The 22,836-nt window shown below is 37.7% G+C and overlaps 1 protein-coding gene across 13 annotated transcripts in view; it reads right to left on the bottom strand.

Annotated features, from left to right (window-relative positions):
• LOC137298154 (poly(rC)-binding protein 3-like) overlaps positions 1–22,836 on the bottom strand; it is a 351,152-nt gene that overhangs the window by 96,025 nt on the left and 232,291 nt on the right. For 4 of the 13 annotated variants that reach the window (XM_067830278.1, XM_067830269.1, XM_067830272.1 and 1 more), the window contains exon 1: positions 6,483–6,828. The exons of 7 other annotated variants lie outside the window; for them this stretch is intronic. The gene's annotated coding sequence lies outside the window, so the exon portion shown is untranslated. Of the gene's footprint in view, positions 1–6,482; positions 6,902–22,836 lie in introns of those variants that run through there. 2 more of the 13 variants (XM_067830290.1, XM_067830284.1) reach the window with 2 other exon arrangements.

The following is a 22,836-nucleotide window of genomic DNA, read 5'->3' as shown; positions in this document are numbered from 1 at the left end:
AGAAGGCAATGTCTCTTTGAAAATGAGTGAGTGCGGTTTCTTACTGCTTTTAGCAAAATTCCAGCAATTTCATGATAGGGAACATCAGAAATGAGGTTCCCTTATTGTAACCATTTGGGGAATTAAACCTGGCTCTTCAGAGGTCATTAGCGGCGGTTCCAACCACTAAACCAACTCACCGAACCCACTTTGAAATCAAGCTATGATGGTGAATGGGTCATCTTAAGTCAACAGTTGTGAGCCTGAAAGATGTCCAATAATTTTCCTGGTAAACTGACAGATAACACAGAAAACATTCTGTAGGGCTCTCACACAACTTCAACTACACAACTGAAATTTAAATTTGTAATCTTACGCAACTTTGGCAGCAAAAGAAACATCCGCCCATTATCCCAGACATTGTTGAAGAGGCTGAAGTTGGAATCAAATGAGCAAACGCTACCATCCTCACAGGTTAGAGAGCAATTCAAGACTCTTCACTGTTGAAAGCAGCTTAACACTGATGATGTAAACACAACCCTGAATCTGTTGTTTCAGTTTTAATTATGTCAGAATTTTTTTCAAAACCAAATTGCTCGCTGTCAAAATTAGAAAACTAGAATATAAGTTTTAACAAAATTGGTATTTAGGTTTTCAGCGAATAAAAGGAGACCTCTGTAATTTTCAGCAATAAGATATGAGCTGCAAAAAGGGGGGATAATGTCTGTATTGCCTTGTGAGGGAAGTGTACAGTGTATTAACATTTTGGGAAGATCTCGATTTCATTGATAAAGTCGGTAATTAGCGAATCACCAATGGTGCTCCCAATGGGGGTCTCTTCCTCATTTTGGGATCAAATGTAAGTTTAACAACCAACCCTGACGAAAACAACCTGTATCGAACAACTCATCACAATAAAACTTCTTCCACAAATTCCAGGAAAATTTTAATGAGTGTCCCTGAAGGATGGGTTTCTCTGGTTAACCAGGACTAAGCAGGGAGAAAATGGGTAATAATCTTGGAAGGCACTGACAAAGGAAAGGGTAAGAAACCAGCGAAGCAGAAGCAACGATGATCGATTCCAGGACATCTTTGGATAAAGTCAAGGGTTGTGATAGAGGGCTTGAAGGGGAGAGATGGACCTAACGTGCTCACATTGAGCTCACAAAAGCCTTCGGACAATACAGCGACAGCAGGAGATAGGCGGTCAGGCTGGGAATCTTCAACAACAATGGTTAATTCTCCAACAACACTGCCCTAACACCAGTATGGGAGGGTTGGTTAGACACAGATACGGTCAGACTATTGGCAGCCACATTGATGGACATGTACAATTACTCCATATGATATTAGTACCAAAGAGGCTTGAAGTAGAATTTGATACCACAACATGTATCTCTATCACAATCACATAAAGTATTGTCCCCTTAGTTTACTAACCCTTTTTTCAACTCTTTGTGATGTGGTAACCCTTTTTTTAACCCTTGAGTGATGTGTTAACACTTTTTCCAAAGCTTTAGGTCTTTCATGAACGAAATTACAAATCTGGAACCAGTTTGTTCATTAACAAACCCAAAAGATGCGCAAGCTCCTCTGATCTAGAAACGATTTCAAAATGCATTTTCAATACACAGAAATACAGTTCTGTGCGTCAGGATACATGTTCAGCATCTGCGGTTTTGGCACAGCAGAGTAAAGTATTTTCCCCATCTGCCTCTTCAGCCGCCTTAATGAACATCAAAGAATCATAAAGCCTTTCACAAAATCCTTGTATTTCACACTTCTTTTCAATGTAAGTACTTACAAATTTTTATCACCACCGAACCAACATGTTTAGACAAGGGAGCTTGGTTCCACACATCAGAAGCATCCTCGTGGCCACCAGTGATTTTCAAGCTTCCACACACAAAGCTATTACCGCTGCAATCTAGGAGGGAATGGGGTATTACCCAGCTTATTTCTTTCGTAACAGGTACAGAGCTGAAGCTGTCCAGGCAACTAAAACATTATCAGTGATACTAAGGTACAAGGCCTGTTACACAAGACGGTTCCTCATCTGAGCGTGAATGGTTTTTCAATTAGACATTCCTCTGTCTGTGGTGTACCGAGGGCAAGATCATTGCCCGGCTACCATCAACTTCTGAACTAACAGCCTAGTCTGACTAACTGATGACAAAACCTGACCTACAGGAATAACTATTGACTCTAGAGGGCATCATTATCCAGACATGTTTGCCCACTTTACAAACTCCACGCCATTTTGTATATCATTTCTTTCAAAGACATGCCTTTGTTTACTCGGATGAAGAAAGTTTAACCATCGATCATCACTTACAAACAGTCATGACACTAAGTTGTATATTTTGTTTTGTATATTAGTGAGTGAGTGAGTTTAGTTTCACACTGCACTCAGTAATATTCCAGCTATATGGTGGCGATCTGTAAATGAGTCACTAATAGTCAATCCAGTGATCAACAGCATGAGCATCAATCTGTGCATTTGTTAACAGCTGACATGTGTCAACCAAGTCAGCATGCCTGACCACCCGATCCCGTTAGTCACCTCTTCGGACAAGCATAGTCACCTTTTATGGCAAGCATGAGTTGCTAAGAGCCTATTCTACCAGAGATCTTCACGGGTGGTATTGTATATTAATGCCATCCAAAAAGAATCAAAATCTTGTCAGTCAAACAGTATTTTTCTTTACTTCTCAATATGACCTGTAATCGCCACAGAAATAAGCTCCTCAATCAAGTTAACATCTCACCTACTACAGAAATTACTGACACGTGTGACTTTACCATAGTAAATTCAATTTGCAGCACCACTGAATCTCACCTTCCACTACCCATCGCAATGAAGTTTTATTAGAGCTATAAGCTTATTGATATAACATTATCCCTCTTCTTACTGGGAGTAATCCTGCTCGTCATCCATGACTGAGTCATTACCTTGTGAGAATCTTCTAGCCAGCATCCTCCACGTACCACGGCTGGACAGCTCTCTACAGTATCTCAATAACATCTGGTTCTGAGAGTGTGTAGGAATATAGGTCCAGTTGGGTGTATAAGTCATATTGCTGTCTACTGGATATCAATATCATCTGGTTCTGACAGGGTGTAGGAATATAGGTCCAACTGGGTGTATAAGTCATATTGCTGTCTACTGGATATCAATATCATCTGGTTCTGACAGGGTGTAGGAATATAGGTCCAATTGGGTGCATAAGTCATATTGCTGTCTACAGTGTGAATCTCAACATCATCTGGTTCTGACAGGGTGTAGGAATATAGGTCCAGTTGGGTGTATAAGTCATATTGCTGTCTACAGTGTGAATCTCAACATCATCTGGTTCTGACAGGGTGAAGGAATATAGGTCCAGGTCGAGTGTATGACTTGTATTACTGCCTACAGTGTTTGTAGTTAATATCTGGTTCTGACATACAAGAAGAATACAGGTCCTGGATTAGCGTATAACTCAGTAACTCCCAACAGTGTTTGTAGTTCATACCTTCTGGTTCTGACAAATTTATGATGGGCCACAACAACTGCCCATTAAACTGCATAACTCATTTATCTTCCACAAAGTGTGTACTCCATTTCTACCATACAGCCATGACGGTGTGGTGTGTGCCCATTAGAGTGTATAACTCATTTATCTCCCAACGATGTGTATACGTCTGACATCTGGCTCTGACAGACTGCATGATGAGGTGTGTGCCCAGGTAGAGTTCATAGCTTGTACCTCTTTCTGCTCAGTGTAACTTCTCTTTACATCATCTGGCTGTACAGGGTGCATATAGCAAGACATAGCATATACCTATATAACTCACTAACTGTTTGTACCTTATCAAAATACACAGCATGTACAGGACTGAGATGTATACAAAGGTATGGTATAAATGGTATAAATTTTTTGTGAAGCATCATTTGACATCACCTGGATACACATCATGAGTAGCAAGATTGGGGTGAATACCAACTTGGCAAATTATAGCATTCATCAAAAAGAATAATCTGGCCATACAAGAGGATTCTGATGTATACAAAGATAAACAAAAATTATACAACTGCTTACATCATATGTACCTTCTTTGTCATCAACTTTCTTGGGCCGTGCTAGACAACACGTAGGTTGTGATCATATATGACTTTAATAACAACAAATTTCACTTTATTGAAAAGGACCACTTGTCAACTTCAGAAAACAATGATATCTGGACTTGTTGTATTCAGGGCTCTAGCACTGTTGTGGGGACTAGTCAGAAGGGAAATAATGCGGTTCAAGAGCTGCAAGACAGACTATGACAGTGTATAGGACTGGATATGTTCCCTAAACATACATAACTAACACAGGTCATTAAACTGTGGTGATTTCACCCTCTAAAGTGACCTCCCTCTGCAGCATCTAGAATGGGGCTTCAAGACCAGCACAGTACTTTTTCACACATTTATCTTTAAAATACTCATACATCACATTACATTATATACCGACTCCAAAAAACCAACCCAGTTCAATGAGTCTGGCTTTGACCATCAACAAAAAAGGGATGCCAATTAAAGCAGGGCTCAGCTTCACGCTCTGCTGCCCATTGTCAGTACAGGTCTAGACATTGTAATAAATGACAGGTGCTAAACTGAGACTTTGTATGAGTGCAGTTAGAGTATCATCAACTGTAGAATTGACGTACACCATAAATTGATTTAACATGGCATTTTGAATGATAAGAATTAAATCTGCTAAGGTTGCCAATTTCCTGGTCTGTCTCCCAGATCCTCAAATACATTCATACTGTCTCCGACTCAAGAACAACATGATTTGGTAAGTCTGACCTTCAGAAATAAAACAACATTTTTGGATTCATTTGTACTTTACGTTTAATAGATAGTAGATAATAGATAGTAGAGAGGAGATAATAGTTTAAACACTGGTAAGTTTCTATGACCAAATGTGTTCCAATTTCATCAGATTTGTTTGAATGGCATTCTAGAAGTCACCGGTATAGAGATGACACAACTTTATGGATGAACAACTTCTTTATTTTAATAATGGCGACATGTCGGTGTAATTTCTAATACAGTCTTCAAGCATATTGGGGAATGATACGGTACACTATAAATCTTGCAGATAACGTTGTGTACCCCATCATTCCTCCATGTGCTTAAAAACGGTATAAGAACCTATTCCGAAATGTCACCGTTTTGAAAATAAAGAAGTTGTTCATCCATAATGTTGTGTCATCTGAATTTTCTCAGCCTTCTATAGGTTCTCTGAGAGACATTTAGAAGTTTGACCAGCAAGGAAGGATAAGAATATATGAATGAGCAATAGTAGGTGTGGATTATAGACTTTCTACAAGCGTACTCATGCTTTGCATTTTCATCACATTGTTTATGATGAAGAGTACATATATCACGCCTATTAAAAGTTCATGTATTCACCCTGGTTCTACATTCAGGCTAAGTGAGTGAGTGAGTTAATATTTAACATCACATCGGCAATATCTCAGTCATATCGTGACTAGTCCGGCTAAGAATATATGGATGAACCGACTGTAGGTACGGACTATATGATTTACTACAAGTGTACTAACGCTTCCCCTCTTCCCACACTGTGTACAATGGCGAGTGAGTATACCACAGCTCTGTACATGTATTCACCCTGGTTCTACATTCAGGCTAAGTGAGTGAGGGAGTTAATATTTAACATCACATCGGCAATATCTCAGCCATATCGTGACTAGTCCGGCTAAGAATATATGGATGAACCGACTGTAGGTACGGACTATATGATTTACTACACGTGTACTGACGCTTCCCCTCTTCCCACACTGTGTACAATGGCGAGTGAGTATACCACAGCTCTGTACATGTATTCACCCTGGTTCTACATTGAGGCCCAGTATCTGGTGGCCAGCTGGAAGATATAACTCATACAAGGCTTTAATGTGTTGTACTACTCTCTTCAGTATGAATCTGCACTGACAGATTCATACCACACTGTCAACATCTGCTGGATCGGAAACTAACCTTGATGAACCCAAGCAGAACATTTCCTAAGTACTTGAATTGGTGACATGTAAATATATACACCAGCTACAGATTTCTTGATATCAACATTGCATAATAACTGAGAATGAATCTGATTGTAAATGTGCCATCACCTGAGATACTAATAGACCGCAAAGTCCATTCATGTCCATCTCCTCTTCAGAAACAAAAAAATCCAAACAAAATCTACTCCAGAATATGGTAGGCAAGAAAGACCTGTTACCAGTCAAGTGTACAGATGCTGGAACTACGGAATCAATACAACTGAGAGAAAGAGAGGTAGACAGTCATAGTGGAAGAAAGCACATGGCTAGAGACAGACAGACTGACTGGCAGGCAGACCTGCATCAACAGACTCCTGGCCCAAGATAGACTGCAAGGAGGGCTACACACGTGCTCTTCCCCCCACAGCCGAACTAGAAGACAATGGAGAAATTGAAAATCAACTCACCTGGTCTGCTATCACAGAAATGCTGGATGTCCTCGCTAGGAGGCTTATTGCTATGTCCCTGTGGCCTGATTGTAAACTAGTGTTGGCATCTACATTACTGGAGTGATCGGTCACAACATCAGATAACCAGAAGCTCTCATATCAACAGTCAACTTCCTCTCTCTAGCACCGTTTCTTGTCTGCCGGTGTGAAGGAACTAGCTCCTAGGGGAGAGAAATCTCTGTATGAAACCTTATCTACACGCTTGTGAAGACAAAATCTGGCGTTGCTTTGAGTTGCTGTGGCGGCATTCTCTGTACCTGGCTCTGCCAGCCTGTCTTCATTTGAATAGGCATTCATGCACTCCTACAGGGGGAAGCCCTTGCCATGGCCCAAACCACTCACTCAGGGGGGCGGCAGGATAGCCTAACAGCTCCAGTCTGTGAGAATAATCATCAATTTAGCTGCTTCACTAAGCCCTCTTGACATTCAAAATCAATAAAGGATTATGTGAGAATAAATCAATATATTTGCCCAGAATTGATCAGTTTAGTGACCTTTGAAAGTCGAGTACAAATGACCACTTGTCCCTCAATGCCATAATGGACTGGCCCACAGACATTGTTTTCAGTCCCAGATGGCAGTGTTAACACAGATTGTGCCTGTTTCAACAAGGGGAACCAAGGCTAGGCAGTCTTCACTATAAGGCAAGGGGATGCCCCACTATTGGGAAAGCCCTTGCTAAGCAAGTAATGATTTAAAGCTGAGCAACATTCTAGTCATTGATGTTGTGAAAATAAAAGCAGGCCAAATGTCCTTTCTTAAGTGCTTGATGCCAGGTAGCTATGTCTTGTGAAGCAAGTCTGGTAGAAGGAAGAGATACCAAAACCGTTTATTGCAGTGCAATGCCATCAAAAGCACAACAAACCCTGACTGCCCCCACCATTGCACATAATAGTGGAGAAGCAGCGCCAAATTTCAAGACTGGAAAATTATAAAAAGAACTAAGTTCAACAAATTATATAAACCAAACAGTTCCAATAAATAACCAAACCCAGTATACCAAAACAATGTAATAATTCCTAAAACATTTAGTATGGTCATAGTATGGAGAACGGTGCCACTGTTTCTTCACAATGGAATGCTAAACAAGAACTATCTTTTCCAGTCCATCTCAATAAACTGAACCCTCTGAATTTGTGTTCCATTACTAATCAATGATAATTAACATCCCTCATATGCCTGATTAGTTAAGGGTCAACACTGTATAAACCCTTAGACATAGAACTGAACATGTGAAACTATACAGCCATGAAACTATACTCTGCAATCAGTCGTCATGAATAATATTAAAACTAAAATTCAACAAAGTTACTAGAAATCCACAAATTTCCCCAAACGTATAGATACAACATGCTACATACATCCCCTCATCTTGATCGCAGTGAGCCTTTCAAACTATACACTTTCCACAACTTGTGTTCTTGCCCGCCACATCCTGTGATCAGCTACAGATGTATTGACATTCAAGCAAGTCAAATAAGCTAATATCTTGTTGAAGCCAAACATAGATCCCTTTTCTTGACTGTGATTTCCTTAATGGAACGACAATACCAGATACTGGGTGTGGCACTAACAGACGGGCATCTGGGTCAAGATGCATACACTTGCTGGTGATAAGCCGATCAGTTTTCTCTTTGAGGAAGTCAAATATGAATGAAGTCAGGGTGGATAACTGAAGTAGAAAGTGTATTGAAGTTCTGCACTGAGGAAATAAACAGGATGCAGTTCTGCATCGCATGCACTTTGCAAACATTTCCACATGCACATCTACGCATGTTCATATGGATACATAAACATGCATGTGTCATTATACATCATATTTCTTGTTAATGCTGACCTCTGTTTTTACATTTTGTCTCTTTACTACAGATTAAACGCAAAATTGGGTGTTTATTACACAAAAATTTAAACTAAAACCTCATTACAGGAACACAAATGCCCTTGTCAATAAATAACAGAGCTCTCATAACACACTAGTAATACATTGATTTATTTATAATAAGAAACAGTCTGTAAACTTCAGCTCTATCAAATACAGTTTATTTGTTGCTTACAAACAAAAATACATGTGCTGAAGTTCTGTTTCAATGTAACTTGGATAATTATTGAGGACATAAAAAGGATGAACACAAGTTTTTCTATCAAGCTGGACATAGGTCTGTTTGCACTGTCCATGTCAGTAGCATGCTGGCTGTAGCATGTGTATAATGTATATAGAGGTGCCTGTGTACAGGATACGGCCTGTATATCCTGTTGCCCGTGTTACTGACAGATAACAACTTCTTATCACATCCTTCCCTTCTGCATGGCTTTGTCCTGAGAGACTGTTTACCACATCTTCTCCATGCCACTCTTTGTTATTTTTATCAAGTTTTCTCTCAGAAAAACTATCACTGATCATCTTGTTTTAGACCACATCCTTCCAGTTCCTTTACAAAACTGGTGAAATCAGTTAAAGCATTGTCTGCTTTTATCAAGTTTTCCTTAACTATCACTTAACATTTGATGTTTCACACCAGATCCGATTAGTTCCTTTACAAAACTGGTGAAATCAGTTAAAGCATTGTCTGCTTTTATCAAGTCTTCTGTAACTATCACTTAACATGTTGATGTTTCACACCAGATCCGATTAGTTCCTTTACAAAACTGGTAAAATCAGTTAAAACATTGTCTGCTTTTATCAAGTTTTCTTTAACTATCACTAAACATTTTGATGTTTCAGACCAGATCTCATTAGTTCCTTTACAAAACTGGTAAAATCAGTTGACACATTTCCTGTTTTTTTTCAAGTTTCTTTGAAAATCTATCACTTTTCACTTGATGTTTTTTTTAAAAAACTATCGCTTATCATCTTGATGTTTTTCACCATATCCTTCCAGTTCCTTTACAAAACTGGTAAAGTTAAAACATTTACTGGTTTTATCAAGTTTTCTTTGGAAAACTGTCACCTTTCACCTGGTGTTTTAGACCATATCCCACAAATTCCTCTACAAAATTGGGAAAAGCAGTTAGAACATTTACTGTTTGCATCAGGTTTTCTTTGGAAAACTATCACTTTTCACCTGATGTTTTATATAATATCCTTTCAGTTCCTTTACAAAAATCAGTTAAAAGATTTTGTTTCTTCTTGTCCCAAGAATCATCAATCTACAACACCATTTCCCACAACCACCACAAAATAAAACATTAATCCCACACAAACATAAACCCTGCTAAGAACACACATGTAGGTGATTTTTTCAACATCATTCTTTTCCTGTATTTTGTCTAGATTCCTCCTTTGATATTTCCAGAGGTATTCCTCCTAGCGAACCCACATATTCCCAAACAACCAGATATAATTTATCACAGTAACCACACTAGATCTTGCAATCAACACACAAGTACAACATGGTTATGTAGCCAAACAATTATGCACACAGAGATGAACCACTTTGTCATCCTTGCTCGTAGGCTGCTTCTGCAAATTTGAAACTCCATAAGTCAAGTCTGTCTTGATGGTTACTACAGCTCATGAAATGGCTGTTGTTTAATGCCACATGGGGCAATATCCTGGCTACAAAGGTCTGTACATAATTTGTGTCTGGGCCAGTCAGTGATCGATATGATGAATGACAGTCTATGCCACTGGGGTATTAAAACATGACCACCAGCATCCAGCAGTATTGCTTCTATTACAAGTGATTGATATTATGAGTGACAGTCCATGCCAGTGGGGGAGAATAGCATGTTATTAATCAGCCTGACCAATGGCCTTGCCCCCGACCACTATCATCCAGCAGTACTGCTTCTTCATACCAGTGATTTATACCATAAACAACAACCCAGGCAACTGGGATAGAGTAAGTGAGTGAATTTTGTCTTAAATCACTTCCAGCTAACCTTCCAACAATATCACAGCAGGGGACACCAGAAATGGACATCATACATTGTACCCATATGGGGAATCAAACATGGTCTTCTGTAGGATAAGCTAACACTTTAACCACTAGGCTATCCCACTGGGTTAGAACGACATGATATCAATTACCTTCACCACTAAGATCCACTATTACCAGTGATCGAAATAATGAACAACAATCCATGCCTGTAGGATAGAACGTAACATTATTAATCATCTTGACCATCAGCTCGACCATTAGGATCCAATTTCGTTTATTCTTATTACCAACATAGACCAATGAAGATCCAGAGTAGAACAGGTATTCAGCAACCCATGCTTGCAACAAAAGGCGACTATGCTTGTTGTAAGAGGTGACTAACTGGATCGGGTGGTCAGACTCACTTACTGGTTCACACACGTCATCGATTCACGATTACGCAGACCAATGCTCAGGCTGTTGGTCCACACTCAATTATTTACAGACTGCCGCAACATAGCTGGAATATTGCTGAGTGCAGCGTAAAACTAAACTCACGCACTCACTCTTAATACCAACATTAAGTTGCTCAGGATCTATTCTAATCCACTGTCCCAATGAGTGCTTTGAAAATGTCACCTAAAAATATCACGATTCACGATTCCTCTTTCAGCAACTTGATAGGTCTCGCACAGATCGCTCTTATTCTCCAATTACTTTTGCTCTTCTTCTTCTAAGTGTACTTGGTCTTTCATCATATCAAGACCTTACATTCCTGGTACCTTTCACCTCTCCTTACTACTTCTCGTATTCCCATCTTCATTACATTGCTGCCTTACTTCCAATGAACAAATTAGTGTTCATGCATAGCTTTGGGGTCATGGTTTTGTGGAGAAGACTAAGCACACAGTATATAAAAATGTTCCCAATGGTGTTCATGACCCCTGTATCAATTTACCATATATTAGATAGAAATTATTTTAAAATTTTGTTCTCATGAAACTTTTGTTGTTTTTTTTGTTTTGTTTTTTTAAAATTCAGATCAAGTAGAACTTGGTTTTGTCCATAAACTAGCAAAGATTTAAAGATTTAAAGATTTAAAGAATCTAGCTGTGTTGCAATGGATCATTTGTCAGTCACATTGTATCTGATCCTTCCGGATACCTTTCTGAAGACACGTGAGTTCTAGTTTAACGTCGTATCTAGCAACATTCTGACAACATCAAAATGAGAAACAGCAGAAATGGACTTCACACATTGTACTCAGGTGAATCAGCATGACAAGGGAATGTTTTAACCACTGGGCTACCTCATCTGATGTATTTGGATCAGGACTGATGACTTGGTTCACACATATCAGCGTATCACAAGTGATGTTCATGATATTAACCACAGATTAGTACAGGTATAGGCCTAGTATCTGGTTTCTGGTACAGGCCTCCATCATATAGCTGACCAATTACTGAGTGCAGTGTTAAACAAAACCCTCTTTGTAGCTCCTATGGTGACGTTGTGGCAGTTGATGTTATCGTCACACAAACATATAACCAAAACATTTCTTTGTTACTTGTGGGCTGTATGACAAATCATTCCATGTGTGGATTGAGGCGTACATGGGAATTTTTTAGGTGAATGTTCGTCTACACCCCTCAACCTTTGTTCCAATTGTGTACAAGCCCTGACTGTAATATCTCTGGATGTGACATGTGTAACTCCTAATCTTTGTTAAGGATCAGTTCCCAGATGGTCAGGTTTAATCAAAAACACCAGATATTTTACAACCACTTACTGATATTTATGCTAGACGTAAAGTTTATTTATTCATTTACTTATTTACTTATTTATTTATTTATTTATTTATTTACTTACTTACTTACTTATTCATTTATTATTTGAAGTTCATTAATAAATGAGATTCCTTGAATCTCTCAGTACAACCTAACAGACACAACATTTTGGCTTATTTATATACCATTTTAAGATAAAAAAAAATTTGTTCTTCTTAATATCTCCATGACTAGTCAAGTAAAGTACCAAGGTTTTAAACGACTTGCATATGTAGAGAATGGACACACTTTACCCACAACACATCTTTGCTACGTGTTCAACCATTTCTTTCAAAGCAGTTACATACATCAATTCACGAATCAATCCAGATTATCAAGGATTAATTCAAGGCTCTAACAAAATTATCAAAACATACAGTTCTAAAACCGTTTCTTCACAGGACAAATATTGCTTGCAGACTCTTAAAACTAATAATTAGGGAAAGGATAACATTATATGAATAATGCGGTACCAAAAGAAGGATAACAGCATATGAATGGCATATTACTGAAGGATTCAGGAAAACAGTATATGAATAACACATTACAAAAGGAAGGATAACAATGTAAGGATTGTGCATTTACAAAGGATAGCTATATGCATATATGATGCGCCACCAAAGGAAGCATACCAATATATGGATTATACATTACAAAGGAAGGATAACTGTATAGGTACGATGTATTACCCAAGGATAACAGTATATGGATGATGTATTACCAAAGGATAACTGTATAGGTACGATGTATTACCAAAGGATAACTGTATAGGTATGATGTATTACCAAAGGATAACAGTATATGGATGATGTATTACCAAAGGATAACTGTATAGGTACGATGTATTACCAAAGGATAACTGTGTAGGTACGATGTATTACCAAAGGAGTGAGTGAGTAAATGAATGAGTGGTCTGTAAATACTCAAACATTCCAGTGATAAACAGCATGAGCATTCATCTGTACAGATGGGAGCTGATGATGTGTCAAACAAGTCAGCCTCTTATGAAAAGCATGGGTTACTTAAGACCAATTTTCTAACCTGGACCTTCCTCTGTAATTACTGAAGGGAAGATAACAATATATGAACGACGCATTACCAAAGACTCACATGACTCTCACCTAAATTCATGCTCCCCAAAAAGATTATCTGATTGGGACCTCCTCCATTACAAGAAAACCTAGTGTCATATTTCTATTCTTACGATAATTCAACAAGAGTGCAGTTCTATTAATTTGTGGCTTCCATACACAAATACCCAGAGAGACTGATGTTTTAATCACCAGAAACAGCAGACTTACAAAACACACATTTTCCTCCTCTGGCCCTGTTGGCTTTCATTTTCATCCATGAAGAACTCTTTGATGCAGTCTGATACCATGCATTACCCACCACCATAACACAACAACATCCACGATATGTGCCCAAGTGTCTTTTTGGCAAACATAATGCACCTAATGGCTCCATTTTCATAAAAAACATTATTTTCATACAGGTAAGTTTACACATTAATAGCAATAACGAGACTAATAGCCAGAGAGAACACCACACCACTCTCCAGCCACAAATGTATCCTGAAACGACTCAAGTTGCCCTTTCTAGCTCTGACAATGTTGCCCAAGCTGGCATAGCGTACAACCATTACCCACAAGTGTGCACCTATGCACATCCAGTCAGAACCCTTTGAAGACGTTTTCTTTAACAAATCTTCACTGATTAGGAGAAATGTTTACAAAGTTTGATGACTTCCCCAGCCATGGGGATCAGAAGCATGGCAGTGTGCACCAAGCTATGGAAGTTTGTAGAACATTCTCCACTACCAGACATTCTTGACTGCAAGGGGGAGGACGTTTGACTCTCCACTCTGAGACAGACACTCCACAATGTTTATGTAGCTGCGCATTGTGTTCCCCTTGGTTTAGCAGCAAGGAGATCAGTGAAATACTTCTAAAATGTCAACCCACATGATAGGAATTACAGTTTTTCTCTGATAGTTATGGGAAGGTTACTTTCATGTCATCCCCCAGATAAGACAAGGATTTAATGACTTAAATCACATATACTAACATCGTGTTTTTGATCCATTAGAGTAATTTTCCAGGTAAAAGGGGTCAGGTTAAGGATGGTGGAAGATACTATCTTCCGTACAAACATTTTTGACAAGTTAATGACTTATATGTTATTGTGTACAGGCTAAGTATTGGCTCCAGATGCTGATTCAGTATTGGGCAACACAGTTTACAAAAGACACAGAATCAATATTTTTGTAGACTTGGCCAAAATGTTAAGTGAGCAAGTGAGTTCGGTTTTACACCATCTTTTTCAGTTTTAAAGCAATATCATGGCAGGGTACACCAGAAATAGGTTTCAGCCATTGTACCTATGTGGGGAATTGAACCCAGGTCTTTGGCATGATAAGCACACACTTTAACCAAGTGCCAAGATTTAGGGAACCGAATGTATAGTAAAATTAAATTTTAAAGAAAAGCAGCATCCAGACTCGATCATATCAACACACACATCACAGTTCTTGAATAGGAAAGCAACAAAACTATTTCCCTAACTACATACAACCTAAAATTAGAGATAGATGTTGACCATATCAAAAGCAAAATCGAGACTCTATCATGATGTGGATCAAAATCACCATCAAGACTATCAACACATAAAACTGATGATAGCAACACAATTTAAATATGCGGTCATGATAAACATTTTCTTTAACTATGAGTATTTCTACAGATGCTTAAAAAGAAAAAAAACATGAATATTCATGTGGAACAATCCAACAGAAGTGTGAAGATTCAAAATACTAAAAAGAAATAAAAGAACATCCAATTCTTTCATATTACGAGAAAGAATCAGTCATGATTTGACAGCTTAACCATAGCAATTGGAAATAATGGGTGTTTTGGACTTCTTTTCAGTAGTACAGTGTGAGAGAATAATTCATTTTCTGTTCATTGTGTGAATATCAATAAACAGTTTAAAGGTCACTTGAATATGTATCGCTCTTCAGTATTTGATTAAAATATCCCTTTTTCATTTCATTATTTATGAAAATCTCACTGAAAATAATACATTTTCCAAACATTCTTTTAAATCAAAACTGACAAATTACACATGGATTGTTTGATCTTATGGAAATCATATTACGTTGCGGACATAAGGGCCGAATGTGACAAAACTGAGAGAACTATTATCATTGACTCATACGATACTCTGAACTCCCCATTTATCTCCGACTCGTGAGAATATCCAGGACAATAAAGACAGGGTGTTGAATATTAATGAAGACAGGTAGATTACACAATGCCGTTTAGAATGTGGTCACATGTAACATATGTTCTATTTGTGACTACACTTTCTCAGTAAAGTACCAATTCCAGTACTTTCTTTCTTGAGTTGAGTTCCATCCAGGATTTGGACCCACACCCTCAGAGTCAGGCACCTAATCGCCAGTACACAAAGTCAACCGCCTAACAAACTCAGCCACCACACCTTCCACAAAAATGGAAGTTAACTGTTAATTAGCATGGCTCCCAGGACTGAAAGGTATGAATACACAATGCCATCTAGAAAGTGGTCAAATGTAAGACATGCTATATTTGAGATTACACTCAGCAGTGGTGGAGTGGGTTTGGATGTTGACTTTGTGTGCTCATGATTAGGTGCCTGACTCTGAGGGTGCAGGTTCAAATCCCGGATTTTACTTGACTAAATACAGTATGAGAATTTCGTCTGTACTAAGAAAGTGTAATTCCAAATAGAACAGACATTACAAGACAGGCAGAGTTGGAGTGAGTGAGTGAGTGAGTGAGTGAGTGAGTGAGTGAGTTTAGTTTTACGCCACACTCAGCCATATTCCAGCTATATGGCAGTGGTCTGTAATTAATCGAGTCTAGACCAGACAATCCAGTGATCAACATCATGAGCATCGATCTGTGCAATTGGGAACCAATGACATGTGTCAATCAAGTCAGCGAGTCTGACCACCCAGTGCAGGGTTGGAGCATGTTCATTCCAAGGTAAATAACACAATGATACAAGTTCGGAACTGCAGTAACTCTACACATAACTTGAAATCATATTTCTTTTCAACTGATTGACAGCCTTCTGTAGACCTAAGCCTCATTTTTATGCTGGTACGTAATGTCGTTTTCTTCTCCTGTTGGTTTTCACTGGAAGCTATTGGCACAATAAATAATGAAGACGTTGCTAAAGAGAAATGTTTCCATATGTTCAATAAGAGCAAACGATGCTACATAAACATGGATCCAATGTGTGAAATGTACATTCTGTGGCTGAGTACCAAGTATCATGAATTCCTCAAATTGAGGTTCAACAAAAAAACATCACACCACCATTAACTGTAAAAACACACTCAACAAACCTTTTACATGTTACTGTAACATGCGTATTAGGATAACAACTAGTCTTTGAAATGAACATATTTTACTGAAAAAAGTTCATAGTAAAAAAATTAATAAAATAGTGAAAAATTAGCCCTGAGACTTTCTTCATTTTCAGCTAAGGGAATCTAGACTTGCCACGTTTTCTAGATTTGCATGGGCTTTCTTGGATATATTTGCTTTGGGGTCTGTATCACAGACTACATTCATATCTACAAGCCTTGTTATTCTCTCATAAGAAAACACATCGCCTTCAAGTGACAGCCCAATACATATGTGCAACTATTCTACACTTACAACATGTTATTGTCAATGAATAATCAATTTGAAATAGCCTGAAGTCATGGGCGAATTTGGTAAAATATTGAGGAAAATGACTGAATGAACCCGTCTGTCTTAAAATAGGATCTATAGAATCACCAGATATGTCAAACTACAATCGTGACAAAACCATCATAATTTTATCCAGTTCCAACCTTGATACATTGGAAGCATTGGACTCTGATATGTCAAATTTAATGGGGTTGTGAAAACTATGATATAGTGCTAAAGATCACGATTAAGTGAGTGAGTGAGTTGGGTTTTACCCCGCTTTGGGCAATATTCCAGCAATATCACAATGGGGGACACCAGAAGTGGGTTTTACATATTGTGCCCATGTGGGGAATCGAACCCGGGTCTTCAGCATGATGAGCGAACGCTTTAACTATGCTACCTCAAGTTTAGTAACTTAACATGTTCTCAAATAATATCAACTCAGTATAACTAATTAATCAACACTTTAAAAAAAATATTATTGAAAACCACGTACAAATCTGAGACAGTACCCATGTGAGTGATTATCAGACACGTGTTCTCCATGTGCATTATATGCAATCACATAAGTTCAATATGTTTACAAATTGCCAAATGTGGAATCATTAAATTAATTTGTTGCTATAATCCTGGCAATTCATACCCATTAATTTTATATACTTATGTTAATGATAAAAAAAGGTTTTATCACTACAATAATCGAAACCTTATTAATACAAAACAGAAATACTATCAGTGCTAAAATCCCTGTAGACATGTCAGTGACCATATACTGATATGGTCCATGGATGTAGCGCTCAACTCACTCTCGAAATTCCCAAAGTGCAGGTCAGAAGAAATGTGCAAAGGCAGGAGGTGACCCCTAAACGCTTCAGCACGAAGAAGGTATTAATCTGTGAGGGTAGAACACAGCTAAACGACTAAACCTGTTGGATAACTGGTAATGAGACGCTTCCAATCCGCAAAAAAATGGAAATTATCTGTGAAGACAATTGAGATCAAGTATGGGGCTGTCAAGGTAGTTAATACATCTGGGAAATCTAGAGTCAAAGTTGTCCAGGAATTTGGTATCCCGCATAACACACTTTCAACTTGGCCTTCCATGCACATACGGTATGCTGCTTCAGTCTAACAGTTGGGTCAGATGTTTATAAGGTTGAGATGGATGTGTCAAACCCACGACAGTCAAACTACTTTCTAGGTCCTAGAGTTCAAGACAATGATGTTAAACTGTAAATAATAGCATAGTGTTAATCAGTGTTGACACCAGGTGTTTGTGATCTTGGTAAGCAGGGTGCGAAATTTACGCTGGTCCTATGGTTGCTGGCTAGTTCGGAGCAGTTCAGATAAGACCAGTAATTATTGTCCACTCACTGGTCCTGTGGTCTAGTGGGAAATTTTAAAGGTTTCTTTCCAATGTCCTGCCACACAATAGTCTTAATCAAGTGAGTGTTTGTTACTTACTGTCACACATGGCACCACCCCAAGCATATGGTAACAACCTATAGGAAGTCAAGACTGAACAGGACAATCCCATGAAAGTCAGTATTTACAGAATAGTTACCAGCAATACAGTAAAACCACACATGATACAAGATATTTTATTGCATAAATGTTCCCTTTGAAAAGAGTGAGCATGATTTCAGGCCACTTTTAGTGATATTCATGCAATATCACAGCAGGGGACACGAGAAAATGGCTTCACACATTGCACCACGTGGGGCATCAAACCTAGGTCTTCAACATGGTGAGTAAACACTTCATCCACAAATCCACCCCACCACACCAGACAATCCAGTAATCGATTATGTCAGTAATTCTCAGAACAGCAAACCAGTAACATTCTAAAATCTCATATTCAAGATATTTACTGAGCAAACATTCCCTGTAGAAACAGTGACAACATTCCATTAACTTATCTGCTTTTCTCATTATGTTTATGAAAGACATATATACAAATTATACTCATAAATTCTTGTCTATCAATAACTATTCCTTTTATTTTTTTCCAACACTATATGTCTAATCATTACTTAAACACATTATCCTCTATCAGGAGAGCGAGTGTTGATGCTGGCATGCTACTCAAGGTTGTAAAGACTTTGTTCCTTATCATTGTGTCAAATATTGTGAAGTTGTCACGGTTCGCAAACAGAGGGTTTTGTTTCATCTTGATCTGATAATTTCTGCAGCTAAATGGTGTCATTTTGTTTGTTGATAGTGAAAAGGCTTGTGAACAGTGGAAATTGCCAACAATGTTTTCTCTACAAACATTTCTTGTGACTTTTGAGAGCTATCAGCTCCCTTGGCGTGTAGTCTAAGAAAGTGACATATCTCCATTGAGGAACTGGCATTGATGGTGATTCATGGCTTTGTAAAACCATCTCAAAATAAATAGCACAAGCTCTTTATGATCCTTATCTGTATAAATTACACCCTTTTTCAACACCAATTTCATCACAAGATACCTAAACAAGATACATGATTCAGTCATTTGTTCACATAATGACTTCACAGCTATGCATTGATCTCAGTAAAAAACCTGTGTGATGTATACTACTCAAATAAGTCAAAGAACATGCACTCTTTCATATTCCATGTAGTGTGGCATGGCATGGAGGATTAACTAAATTAATTTGAAAGACTCAAGTATTCCTTAACCTATCTAAGAAGCTTATGTGATTGTGATACAAATAAAATAATTATTCCACCAAAGCCTACATGCAATAATCTAACCATCAGTCCATCCTTCCTTTTCTCCTTCCATCCATCTTATATTTCATCACATTTTCCTTCCATCCATCTTTCACTTCATTTTTTCCTTTCATCCATCCATCTTTTACCCATCCACCTCTAATTCCACCAATCTTTTTCATATCATCCATCTTTTGTTACAGCATTCCTTCCTTCCATCATTCTTCCTATCCATCCATCTTTCATCCCACCATTCTTTCCTTCCATCTTTCACTCAATCATCCTTTTCTTCCATCCGTTATTCATTCCATCATTCTGTCCTTATATCCATCCTGCCATCATTATTTCAATCGTCCATCCATCTTTCATTCCATCATTCTTTTCTTCCATGTATCCATCTTTCATTCCATCCATCTTTTCTTCCATGTGTCCATCCCTACCAATCTACATACCCACATCTGTGTAAATCTGACACAACCGGTAAATCAGATCACACTTGAACGATTTCAATGAGCTATCGACTTTCTTTGTACATATTAACTTTGACAACTAATATTAAGCTTTTCACACGACTGAGAAAATCAAAGCTCTGGTGCATCATCATCAGACCTGCCCAAATGTTGCCAACAATCTGTTACTGAACACAGATCCTCCAGCACCCACATCATAAAACGATGTGGTTACTATAGTAACATATTTTCTTTCAATCCCCATAAAAAAAAGCAAACATGAAAAGAGTACTGTGTGGATAATATTTCTGAGCATTCTGCGAGGCTCTTTCCCTGCCTAAGAAAACTTTGGCTAAGAATGTGTGTCCCATTGATTAAACAAGGCTGACAGTGTTAGCCACATCAGGTCTCCGGTAACAGCTGGTGCTGTTTGAATGCAATACAAGACAAACAATACTGGATACTAGGAGACACCCGGTCAGTATTGATTCAGTATTGATAATGCTGGTCAATATTGGAAATTTTCATTACATTTTATGAAAGTGCTGTGAGACATCTGCAATGAGCTTTGCTAAAGTCTCAAGTAGTTACATTACACTACGACAGATCATGCTTTTGCTGTTGGTTGAGAGGGCACTTGTTGAACGTAAATGCAGAATAGAAATGTAATTGAAGTGAAATTAAACCCAAGAACACAGGTGTTACTGCAATCAACTAGAAGTCCTCAACACAAGATCACCAAAATGTCAAACCTGTTATTTTGAGTTTGAAGGAACTACCTTTTCTAAACGAAAAGAAAGTAAATATATCAATAATTATTTACTTACAGAGACAGTCTAGAAAAGAGTGTACTTAAAATGCAACTTGATATTAGTTTAAATAGTAATAGGAAACACTGTTTACTGATCATTATTGAAACTGGAGGCATTATTAGGTTTAAAAGAATCAGACACTGTTTTGCTTATAAACAGGATGTCTTGAGTTTCTATAGTGAAAATACAACAACACATTTAGAAAACAGATACTGGAATACATTTTTCAATACTTACTTTGTGAAATGGTGTTAAAATCAAATGAAGTTGTGATGGTTAATTTGGTATCAGATAACAAAATACAACAAAGTTGCCTCACATGTTTGACTCACATTTCATGTGTTAGGTAGGCCTTAGCACAAAAAACACATCTTTTCAGATTCTGAGTTAGAGTCGATTATCAATTTTCATATGCATTGGGATATTTTTTGGGTAATATTCCCCCAAATATGGCAAAAAACAGATGCTCTTATATATGATATAAAGCTCTGTTGAAACCATCAAGCTGTCAAAACTGATATGGAGTTGTTCAGCAATTTAGGTTTATGCCGTCTTTAATGGTTTTTAAGCAAATTCACAAGTAGTCAGCACAGTGTTGGAGACTAGCTAACTATACTTCCCATCCAAAGTTTAGACTCATTTAAACCCTCACCATGTGTAATGTATGTATGGTTACAATGAAGATAAATTTCTCCAGTAACCTGAGTTAATAAACTGAAAACCTTATGCAGATGAATTGCATCAAATTGCTAAAAAGCTTGTGCAAATATCAAGCAAGTGAACATCTGTGTTTTGGAATAAAGTTTCATTAAGAATTTACCAATTTTCAACGATTTCTATTATTTTTAAACTCATGACAATAATTTGTTCAATGCTACAAATTTATTTTACAATACATCAGTTCATGTGTAAATGGAACCTTTAAATAGTATGGAATATTTTTAACAATGTATTATAGAACAGTTGCCTGAAGTAAGTGGCTATATTTAAACTAGTGAGTCTAAACTATTGATACTAAGTATATTTTGCAAACATACTGAAATGTTGAAACAGAAAAAACCCTCATGATTTAAACATAGTCCTGACTGTCTACTATCAGACATTTGAATAAATCTATTTCAATTATCACATTAAAAAAAAAAGTCTGTGGAGACAATACCAGGGACATTATGAGGCACTAACAAAGACATATTCATTCAGAATCACTAACAATGCTACCATTATACACATAACGTAAAAAAAATGTAACCTAAACCTAGTTATTTCATATTGTCTTGACATGACAGATTAAGTACTAAAATTAAAGAACTGAGAGCTCCTTAGCTTTTTTCAAGGTAGTACATTTCCATCATCAAACACAAAATCTTTGAATTTTTGGTTTCAAGATAAGAATTACATTCCTTAAACAACACAATGACCTTCACCTTATAGAATAAATTTGACCTTAATGAATAATTCATCAATGATGTCAGCATGTTGACAGATTAATATTCTGCTGACAGGATGACAAAGATAAGATGCTGGTAAATCCATTTCTTATCAGCATTATCACATGAATTGGTGCTAATTAACTACAAGTGATTAACAAGTGTCACTAATCACTGATTGCATGCTGTCCCGAGAAGAACTCAATCACATTTTCTCCTTTGAAGGTGTAATAGAAGATAAGATAAGGCTAGGAGGTGGAGATCTATTTGCCATGGATTGGTTCCCAGGGAATTCATACAAAATTCTGGAACATGCGTTGACTTGCAGTTCTGGATTACCACAACAAACACCTGTTTGAGTCTGGGAAAGGGAAACCTAAGACTTGAATAAGGCCAGAAAAAGAATCTTGTTCAGGATTGAAAATGAATAGGTGTTTCGTAAGGCTGGGAAAATTTCAACCAAAGTCTTATAAACTTCTTCAAGAGGCATTCAGACGTTAGCATAATGAAGGGGAAC

Source organism: Haliotis asinina, chromosome 10 (assembly GCF_037392515.1).
Source record: "Haliotis asinina isolate JCU_RB_2024 chromosome 10, JCU_Hal_asi_v2, whole genome shotgun sequence".
In the NCBI taxonomy this organism is placed as follows: Eukaryota; Metazoa; Mollusca; class Gastropoda; order Lepetellida; family Haliotidae; genus Haliotis; species Haliotis asinina.
This window is presented reverse-complemented; position numbering and strand designations above follow the sequence as displayed.